This window comes from Balaenoptera borealis, assembly GCF_965194805.1.
Source record: "Balaenoptera borealis genome assembly, chromosome: 14".
Taxonomy (NCBI): domain Eukaryota; kingdom Metazoa; phylum Chordata; class Mammalia; order Artiodactyla; family Balaenopteridae; genus Balaenoptera; species Balaenoptera borealis.
In genome coordinates, this window is record NC_138875.1 from 3,061,896 (window position 1) to 3,072,843 (window position 10,948).

The following is a 10,948-nucleotide window of genomic DNA, read 5'->3' on the forward strand; positions in this document are numbered from 1 at the left end:
TCTTAGGGCAGGTGGAGACCCCGCTAGCAATCAGGGTTAGTGGTGATGGGCTAAAAACCTAAGCAGATGCTTCTTCTATCTGAGCAGGTTTTATGGCTTCCCCCCTCCCATTTACAGGCTGGCAAAGAACATGTGGACAATATGGATTCGTTAAATATACAACCACTGAAATTATTGGAATTGTGTATTTTCAAATAATTTATGTAATTGCTGTAATTAATTTTGGTTTTTGTTATGTTTGGAATAAAAAGTAATAAAATAAAATTAAAATGCCCCCCCCAGCATACAAAGGACTAAGTTCTTGCAATATTTTAGTTTCTTTTTAATTGCTCCATTTTTAAACTTTGATTAGTAAAGGAAAAAAGCACCCAGCTGCAGAAGAACAATACCTGAGTCCATTTAAATATAGGAATTAATCCATTTGAGTGGGTACCCAGATTGAAGCTTGTATTTCAAGTTTTAGTGCAATAAAGCTGTTTGCTATACATCTTACCAGGTCAAATTCAGTGGCATACCTAGAATCACAGGTCTAGGAGACATGAGACCAGGTTTATTTTTACTAGAAAATTCTATCAAAAGTTATCTGTATTCTCAAAGAGCCTGTTCCACAAGGTGTTTTTTTGTTTGATTGTTTTGTTTTGTTTTTTTTTTAAATAGAAGACAGTAAAAAAAAGTACCGTTTGTTGCTTTAGTCACTACAAATATCCCAATACCATTTTTTCCTGGCTAGGTGAAAATTCAAACTCATTCTTAGGAAATTCAATATTTAGAAAAATGAAAATTTTTCTTTTTTTTTGTAAAGGAAAAATATTGGGAATCAGGGGGCTTGTTTTCCTCAGGGAGTTTCAAGGGTAGACTACATGTCTGAGTGTCATACCTATTGAAGAGAAATTCAAGTGTCAGGAAGGAAGTGAGGGCAGAGGACCTTTCAACACTGAAAGTTTCAGGGGCATTTTGAAGAAAAAAAGAATTGTTTTATGAAAAAAGCATCCTACAAATACAATCAGCCAGGCCAACCTCTCATTCCATATGGTGATTCCTTTTCCAGAGTTCCTAAAGGATGGTCATACAGTTCCTGTTTAAAATTTCCATGTGGAGAGCACTGATAGACCGGAGACCTCATCCCAACATTGACAAATCTTGGTTTTGGAAAATTATTATTATGTTGAACTAAAACCTGTTTATTCCTGGGACATGCTTATGTTCTCTTGCACTTGGCACCTGACTGGTTTGACACATTTGCAGACAGCTACCATGTCTCTCTGGGTCTCCTTTTCCCTAATCTTGGAATCTCTGTTCTTTTCAGTGGTTCCCAACCAGAGTCTTAGGGAGTGTTAGGGAATTTATGGGGGTTTCTTCCCAATAATTAGTATTTATTGGGAAGAAGCCAGGGATACGTTCTGCAAAGATGGCTAGTCCCAGATGATGAACACTTGTCCCAACCCATAAACCCCAATAGGACCCTATGTTCCCCATATGACATGGATCTTCATTCTCTTGGTCACTCATCTCAGAAGACACCCAGAATGTCAATTTTTGAGATGCAGTTGCAGTTCTTACCCGCCAGGTCATAACGATACAAATTGGCACAGATTTGGGGAAATAAATTTGGTGATGCGGGTTAAAAGTGTTCATACAGTCTTCTAATACATTGTGTTGGCAAAGCTTTAGGGAAATAGGAAAAAAATTATTTAAAATGTTATAAGCTATAAGGAAGAGGATTTGAGATACCTAACAAAATTACATGTGCATTTCTCCTTTGACCTAGTAGTCTTATTTCTAGGAACCTAGGAACCTACTGTGATGGCTCACCACATCAAATATAAAATAGCATAAGAACAAGATTATTCATTGCATCATTATTTATAAAAGCAAAAGACTGACTCAATCCAAATAAGCATCAATAAAGAAATAAAATTTGAATAAATTATCATACAACAACGTAACAGAATATCATGCAGCCATAAAAATATTGAATCACTATGTTGTACACCTGAAACTAATACAATATTTTAAATGAACTATACTTCAATTAAAAATAAAATAAAGTATTAGAAGATGAAAAATTTGAATGTTGAATATGCATGTCTTATAAAAATGTATATAATTGAATGTGTATTATTCAGAAAGTTTTTAAAAATGAAAAGAAAAACTGTAAAAAAAAAAGAATGAGAAAGGTCTTTATGAAAAATAAGTTTAAAAAAAGCAAGATATAGAATTTTGTATATGATGCTACCTTTGTGTGAGAGAGAAGGAAAAATAAGAGTACATATATATATATTTCACATTATTACAAAGAGAAACAAAAGAAAGATAAATAAGAAATTAATTAAAATGGTGGTCCACAAGGTGGGTGGAGGTGGGTGGAGGGCATAGAAATAGGCAGTGAGCATTCTTTGGATGTATCTTTTTATATATTTTTGATTTATGAACCACTTAAATGTTTTACACATTCAAAAATTTAAATCAAAGAGGTAAAAAATGTGTTCCTACTTACTGGCTTAATAATTCTACTTCTAATAACTGAGCAAATGGAAATGCAAAAGAAAGTATGAACAAGTGAACTCGTTGGAGTATTATTTTAATAAAAGTACCAAACTGGAAATGAACATTGGTAGCAAATAAAGAGTAAAATAGCAAATGACCAAGTCTTATAGGAAATATTAAGCAGTCACTAAAATTATGTTTATAAAGAATGCCTAATGATAGGGGGAAATTTCTCCACCAGTTTGTGGTCCTCAGTTGGTCACTTTAACAGACTCTTGGGTCAATAATCCACACTGATCCAATAGGAGAACTGCCAATGTTTCCCTTTTAAGCATCTAATTGGATGCTCCCCAAACATCTGTCAATCATGGCACCTGCCACTCCTTTCCCTGCTCCTGCTCACATCTTGCCTTCCAGAGGAAATTCTCTGCCACCACTTCTCAGTCCCATAAGGCTGTGTCCTGCTCCAGGCTGCCATGTTTTGCTGCTCCCTCAAGCCAACCAAGAAGAGAGACTACCTGCATCCTTGTTCCTTGCTGAGCCCTTGTGTCCCATTCTGGTTTGAGGAATGATACCTGGTTCGTGAAAGCTGTTTCAAGCCACATATCATTTAGATGATGTCTGTCCTCCCTTATGTTACTTACATCCAGATGACTGAATGTGTTTCCTTGTCATTTCTTCATTACGATGCTCAGAGCCTTTCAGTACATCATAGAAACTTTGATTGCTTTCCTCCTGTGTGCCAGGTACTGTGCCCGATACCTGGAGGGCAAAGATGGCTCGACACTCTTCCTGCATGCAAAAGTCAGATAGGGGTTTAAGCAAAATGTGAACACATCTGTGATCAACCTCAGTAAATGTAATGATAAATACGCATAGAGTATTATGAGAGTGTTGAAGAGGGAAATCATAACTCCAAGAAAGGTAGGATGGTTGGAGATGGCTCCGAGGAGGTAATGCTGTCCCCACGGTGGACAAGAGAAAGGCTCAGCCAGGCTAAGAGCAGAAGAGAAGGACTTTTCAAGCCAGGGAGTTAGGATTCACCGAGGCACAGACACACACCATGTTGTATGTGAAAAAGTATACATGTTTTAAACTACTGAAATTTAAATCGTGAAACAGTGAGTAATGACAGATGAGACTGAAAAGGTACTAAGTGAAGGAAGTCAATCTGAAAAGGCTCCATACTGTATGATTCTAAAACCATGGAAACAGTGAAAGGGTCAGGGGTTGCCAGGGGTTAGAAGGGAGGGAGGATGAATAGGTGGGGCACAGAGGATTTTTAGGGCGAAACCTAAAAACATTCTGTGTGATTCTAGAATGGTTGATGCATGTCAGTTTACATTTGTCCAAACCTATAGAACGTATAACACCAAGAGTGAACTGTAGTGTAAACTATAGACCTTGGGTGATGACGTGTCAATGTAGGTTCATAGATTTTAATAAATGTACCACCTGGTGGGGTTGTTGATAGTAAGGGAAGGGTATGCATGTGTGGAGTCAGGGAATAAAGGGAAATCCTTGCACCTTCCTCTCAATTTGGCTATAAACCTAAAACTGCTCTAAAAAATGAAGACTATTTTTTACAAAAGGTATAGAGAGATCAGTTTCCAGAGTGCCTTTTATTCCAGTTTTAGGTGTTTGGACTTTATTCATGTCCACTCCCATCGCGAAGCTCCTTCTTATGAAAGAAAAAGATGGTGAATTTCATAATCACGTGCTCCTCCTACCAATCAGAAGATAAATAAAGATATGGACACCGAAGTCTACAGAAGACTTTAGACAAATTACAACCATAGAGTATAAGACTTTGGAGATTTAGAAGTAGATTCTCTGTTTTCATCAATTTGCACTGATGATCTACTTCCCACAGCCTCTCCCCAAACACACACACACGCACACGCACACACATGCATGTGCTCCTTCTCAAAAGGGTCTAATGTCACATTGCATATCAACTCTTACATGCCAACTTCTCGGAGCCTTTGATCCCTTCTTTCACCAATGCTTCACGAGCCGAGCACAGCTACTTCACTCAGTTGGGCCGTTGCTTTCTCCAAGCTTCTGAAGAGCATTCATAAGTTTGGTAGCACCTTCCCTCAGGTCTTTGCCAAGGTTTAAATCCTAAATCCTGTATCTGAAAAGCATATCCCCTCATTGATAAGCTCTCTCTTTTGTAACACTACCTTCTGCCCACCTTCCCGGCTCTTCAACCAGTAGCAGCAAAATCCACTCATGTTATACACCGTCTCATCTCCTAGGGGTGCACATTGTCTGGGCCCCGCCCTCCTTTGGTGTGGGGTCCCTTGCCTCCCTCAAGAGGGCCCAGCCATTCCTCAGCCAAGTGTCCATGTCCATGTGATACCTCCCTAGTTACTGCGTTGTTGTCCAAGAGGGGAGAAGGGGCAGACCCTGTCAAGGAAGAGGCCCTGTGTCTTTAACAAATGGAAGAGGGCCAGCCTCTAAGCGGGAGGTGTCCAGTAGGTCTGCAATCTGAGGATTAGGGGACTCTGGGGATATAAGATGTTCAAGTGCGTCAATGCGATTTTGTGTTCTGACCCAAGTTCCCATTCCTTCCCAATCAGGGCCCTGACCCAGACCCAGCCGATCTGCCTAGGTTGGGAGTTCCACTTTCTCTGGGGTCCTCTTCCTGGTCCTCAGCTTCACAACCCACCACCTACAGCACATGAGAGTCTTTGTAAGTTGCCAAGGGGGACTTCTGCTTTTCATACTTAGCCTTAATTACTCTCAGACTTTTATTATCACTTTTTCCTAAAGTCTCACTGCACCCAGCAATAGCTATCCAATTCCCCTGTCCTTATCTTTGCTGTTTCCCCCGTATTTATTAAGTGCCTGATGTGCTTGCCCAACTACTGCATTTCTTACACCCAGTACACCATCCCAGTACACCAGTGGCCTTGGCCCATTGGCCAGCTGTGTGAACTGGCTCAGAAACCTGTTAGAAGGCTGTGAAACAGAGACGAGCAGCAGGAAGTTGATGACGGGGGCTCCAGCCCAACATCTGTACAAGGAGGGACGAAAGGAAGGCTGAGTAGAGTGGAGACTGGGCTTGCATCTTCTGCAAAGGTTTCAGCCAACCCATGGGCAAAGCTGAAGCTGGGATGGCTGTTGAAAGTTGTCCCAAGTTGGGGCAGGGAAGCTGGGCCTTTATGTCTCTGCTACAACCAGTCATGGTGCAATGTAAAACTTTGGGCAAGACATTTCTTTCCAGCTGAACGCGATTTCTGGAGAAGCTGTCAGTGGCAGCACTCCAAGTGGTTCAGGAAATAAGTTCTTCCTCCAGGCAGGGAGTTCAGTGGCACATGACAGCAAGTGAAGCAGACGTAGAGCCGCAGATGACTGGCTAGCCAGAAATGACCCAGGTACCCATCATTCTGGAGTGGGTACCTGGATATGCCAACCAACTGAGAATGGAGGTTGCAAGAGGGGAATACAGAATACGGGATAAGGCAATCCCATGCAGACATACTGATTATGACATATCCATGGATCATCTAGCTTGAAATGCCCACCAGAAAAGACAAAATGACCTTAGGAGTCTAAAATCTAAGAGTGAGGGAGGTCCAGACAGGAAGGATAGTGTTAGGATTCTGCAGTATAAAGATGGTGTCGTGGGTTAAACATATTCCCCCCAAATATGTCGAATTCCTAATCCCCAGTATTGCAGAATGTGACCTTATTTGGAAATAGGGTGATTGCAGATGTAATTAGTTAAGATGAGGTCATACAGAAATAGGGTGGGCCCCTAATTTAGTGATGGGTGCCCTTATATGAAGACAGCCATGTAAAGTGAGAGACACACGCAGAAGGCCATGTGATGACCAAGGGAGAGAGTGGAGCGATGCAGGAAATGCCAAGGGATGCCAGCAACACGGGAAGCTGGAAGAGGCAAGAAGTATCCTTCCCTAGAGCCTTCAGAGGGAGTGTGGCCCTCTTGACATCTTGATTCCAGACTTCCAGTCTCCAGAATGGGGAGACGATAAATCCCTGTTGTTTTAAACCACTCTGTGAGTGGTACTTTGTTGTGGCAGCCCTAGGAAAGTAACACAGATGGTAACTGAAATTGTGAAAGTCAGTGAGATCACACAGGGAGAGTGTGCAGAAAAGAAGTCAGGGTAAGGGAAGAATCAATAGCTGAGGAGCAGGTGGGGGGAACGCACGGAGGGACAGAGAAAGGCAGGGTGGCCATCCACGGGCCAGCATGGAAGAGAGCCACAGCTGTGCCTGGGGCATGGGGGCGAGGGGGTCACTGGGGAAAGCCAGGCCACCTGGGAAAAATGGGGGTCCATGGATTATTTTTTAACCTATCTGAAAGGTTAATTAGAAAGTCAATAGTTATCAATCAGTGTGTAAATAGATTGGCAAAACAGCATTGCATTCTGCTTCCTGAGTGCTGCATAACTTACTTGTGCTCCAGTAGGCCCAACTTGACATTTATTCCTTTTAAAATGTAGCATATATCTATTTAAAACAATATTAGTCTTGGCATTGTTTAGCTCTTGTGTACACTTCTGTCAAATCTGTGAGAGAGAGCGAGAGAGTCTTTGGCTCAGACTGCAACTGATTTATGTGACAAAAATCTGTATCTGCCAATGTTTGCCAAAGGAACGCTATAAGCTGGAATCATTTCATGCAATTTATAAACACATTTAAATGAAAAGAAAATGTTTTACTTGTATTCGGCATCGTGAATGTATTTGTATCTGAATTTAGAAGACAGGAAGTAACCCACCCTTGGGAGTAGCACTCAGAATGCAGGCAAGGAACCCCTTCTTTCCAGGGTTATCACAGGAAGAACTTTTCTTTTTTTTTTTCGGTACGCAAGTTCTGATCTTGTATTACGTGCCAAATCGAAATAGTAACGGGCATCTATTAAAATGTAGGTTTTTTAAATAAATAATAATTTAAAATTTATATAAATATAATAAAATATAATTCATAATAAAAATATATTTGTATTTATTTGTATCTATTTTTTATATATACAAATAAAATAAACAAATATTTCAAGTAGATGAAAATCTCTCATATCCATGGGCCCTGTGGAATTCTGAAAAAACTTCAAAGGCGCAACTCTTAGCATCAACTCAAATTTCTTCTGCCTTAGCTGTACCAGCAATTCTCAGTTTTGTTTGCTGCCTGGAGTCCCTTGAAGCCCATGAAAAGCCAGATTCCTCTATCAAGCATTCCAGAGGCTAATCCAAATTTTGGAGTTCGTAAGGACCAGTATATAGCCAGTATGATTTAAATATGAAAAAAATGTTTTCAAACATTCATTATTCAAAACAATCAGATTCTTAATAGGCTATCTATATATGTATCCTTTGATCAAATGTCACTGAAATTTAATGTGACTTGTGCAAATAAAAGGGTATCTTATTTTTTTCTGTGATTCTCTAGCATTCTGATTATCAACCTTATTATGAGACTATTTTGTACCATGTAATCCGGCGTGTAGCTGGAGCTCTGTTCTGGAAATATATTTGTTGGCAACTGTTCCATTATCTTATGTATATATTCTTCATATTTAAATTTATGTGTTCTGGGTCCCTTCCCAGAACTAGTTAGATTGCTTAGGGTGGGACAAAGGAAGGAAAGTTTTGTACTGTGACTCTCTGAGATCCAAGAAACTAACGATGTGTTCCATTCTTAGAAGATATGTTAAAATACAATGTCCAAACCTTCTGCAAAACTTGAAGTGAATCCATGATGTAGAACAAAAGTAACTGAAGAGGTTTTTTTCCATGCATCATACAGGTTTGGGTTTATAGAAAACATAATGTCAAACTAGCAAGATCAATAGTCTTATATCTTCCTCATTTTACCTAGGCATTGGTCACAGTTGACACTATTTTACATAATCACCATTCAGTTTTTAGGGTACATTAGCAAACAATCATTTATTGCTTGATTGAAACAGACTTGACTTGTCAGTTAGGAAGGACAGTGATTGTTCCTATTTTCTAGGTGCTCAGAGAGATTAGGCCATTTCCCTGAGACATAACAGTTACTGAGGGAATGACCAACCCCAGAGCGCTAATTCTCAACCTTGGCAGCTCAGATGGACCACATCAGGTGCTTTTTATTTTAAAATAAATACCAATTCCATCATAATATCTGGGGTGGGGCTCAAGCACCTCCAGTGTTTCAAATTTCTCTTCATGAAGCACTATGCACCCAGGGGTGAGAAGGTTGCTCTGGCAGATGGAAATTCTCAGGTTATTCACCCACTTCGATGTGAATTTCTATCTTCCCTTCTTAAAACCTCACAGTGCTGTCATGAGGATTAAATGAATTAATGCATGTAAAGCACACACAGGCATCTGGTACACGGTACAAGCTCTAGAAGGAAAACTATCATCATCATCATCATCATCACCATCACCATCATTGTCAGGAAAGACATTCTTAGACAATTTGACTCAAATTACTATTCAATCATAAAATGGTCGAATGGGGCTCAGGAAATTTCCAGATTCTAGTATCTTTTGTCAATGAAAAACGAAGTTATGTAGAAAGATGAAGATACGAGAAAAAGGAAATCATTGGAACTTTTAATAAGCTCCTTGGTAGCACTCTTATTTCTCATCATGGTCAGATAGTAACCTGTGACCACATAGAACTACCAAATAAGCTAGATTTTAAAAATGGGATCTGAATGATAGCAAATGGCTAATAAAAACATTAACTTAACTCACAAAGGGAAACAAGACACATTCAGGGATCTTTACATATTTCAGTTCATAGAATATGATTTTACTAAATTTATATACTTTCTATGTACTTATTGTAGGACATCTGATTTAACCAAACCTTTCCCAATAAACTAATGTAACAAAATTAGGTAATTTTTAGTGACAGATTTGCCATAATAATGCAAATTCTTCTTATTTACTAAAATTATAAAATGTAGAAAGTTAAATGTGTGGTTCTATTTTTGGCAAGTGATCTGTTTTATATGCTTTTTAGAGTTTGTTAAATGAACTGGATGATTATTCCTTAATAACAAAAAATCTCCTTATAGCTTCCTAGAAATTAGCACTGAAAAATAAGTGGTCTCTTATATGGTGAGTAAACTGTTAAGACTAATCAGATTTTCTTCTTTATCAAAATCGTATGCTGGGGAAGATGATGAGAGTGATGTTATTATTCTGACTTAACAAGACTTTGGTTTCAGCAGGATGTCTATGTGAGCAAAAGTCAAATTGTCAAATGGATTAAAACTCTTTGTCCTAATTTCTCTAATAGAACACCACTATGAGATCTTGCGTCAGATATGTAGATTTAAGTGGTGGAGAAAATCTCTTCATGGCCCCAAATGCCTTCTTCAGTGGGTTCAATAGGACTACTGTTGTCTCTAATTTGATGTGAAATGTCCATTTTTAGTTACCTTGGTGGGTTAGAGCTGCAGGTCCCTGACATCGGAAACAGTGACATTTGCAAAACATATTTAGTAACACATGTTAGGCAAGAATATTAAATAATAATAATATTAAAATTAAACCAAGCAAAACTAGCATCTACTACAACCAATATTTCATTACAGAAAGGTCATTTTAACAAAAATAGGAAGATTCAAGCCCAGAATCAATCCTTTAAAGTGATTAAATTTAGCCTTATAAAAACTCATTACAATTGGTGTTATTTCTCATTTCTTTTTGGTATGGTGAAAGCTTTGCCATAGTCACAAAATTTGGAAACCACTGTCTAAGACTATAAAAATGGGAATGTCATCCCTCAAAGCCCATTATCCGGCTGCGTATGTGCTACCTGGTGGGGAAGAAAGCAGCCCAGAGATTCCTTCAGGTGCTTCCATCAGTACACGAACACTAATTCCTCCATGAGTTGACCTTATTGCCATGTAAGGAAACCCAGAGCACCTGACCCGGGGGGTGGGGATCAAATACTGAGCAGGATCTTTAGAACTGAGAATGATGTAATTGGTGAATGTCAGTGACATATTCCAGAATGCTAATCATGAAAGAAGACAGATCTGGGCAGGTCACTCAGCACCCTACGGCATGAGCAGCTGAGGGGGCAACTGAGGAGCTCTGGGGAGAGTGAGCTTTGGGTGAGGAGAAGCTTGGAGCAATTTCCACTCTTTGTCCATAGGCTTCCTTCCAGTAACCATGGCTTCCTTCCAGTAATCATGGCTTCAGGAAGAGCCATCTTTCCTCATGGCTGATTCATTCTTAAAATAAGACATCAAAAAACCAGTGAGCTTAGATGTGAGACTTTTGGCATTGTACAGTGAGCCCATCAGACCCTCTCCCCAGCAAAACAACCTTTTAACTGGTAAAAACCATTAAAATCAAGTATTTAAAATCTCTGGAAATTGTCCTAAGGGCATACAGAAAATGAAGAAACATTTATTCAAGAAAATCTACTACATCTCAGTAAGAACAGCAAGAGTATGTGGCATTATTCTCTCCCTGCAAAA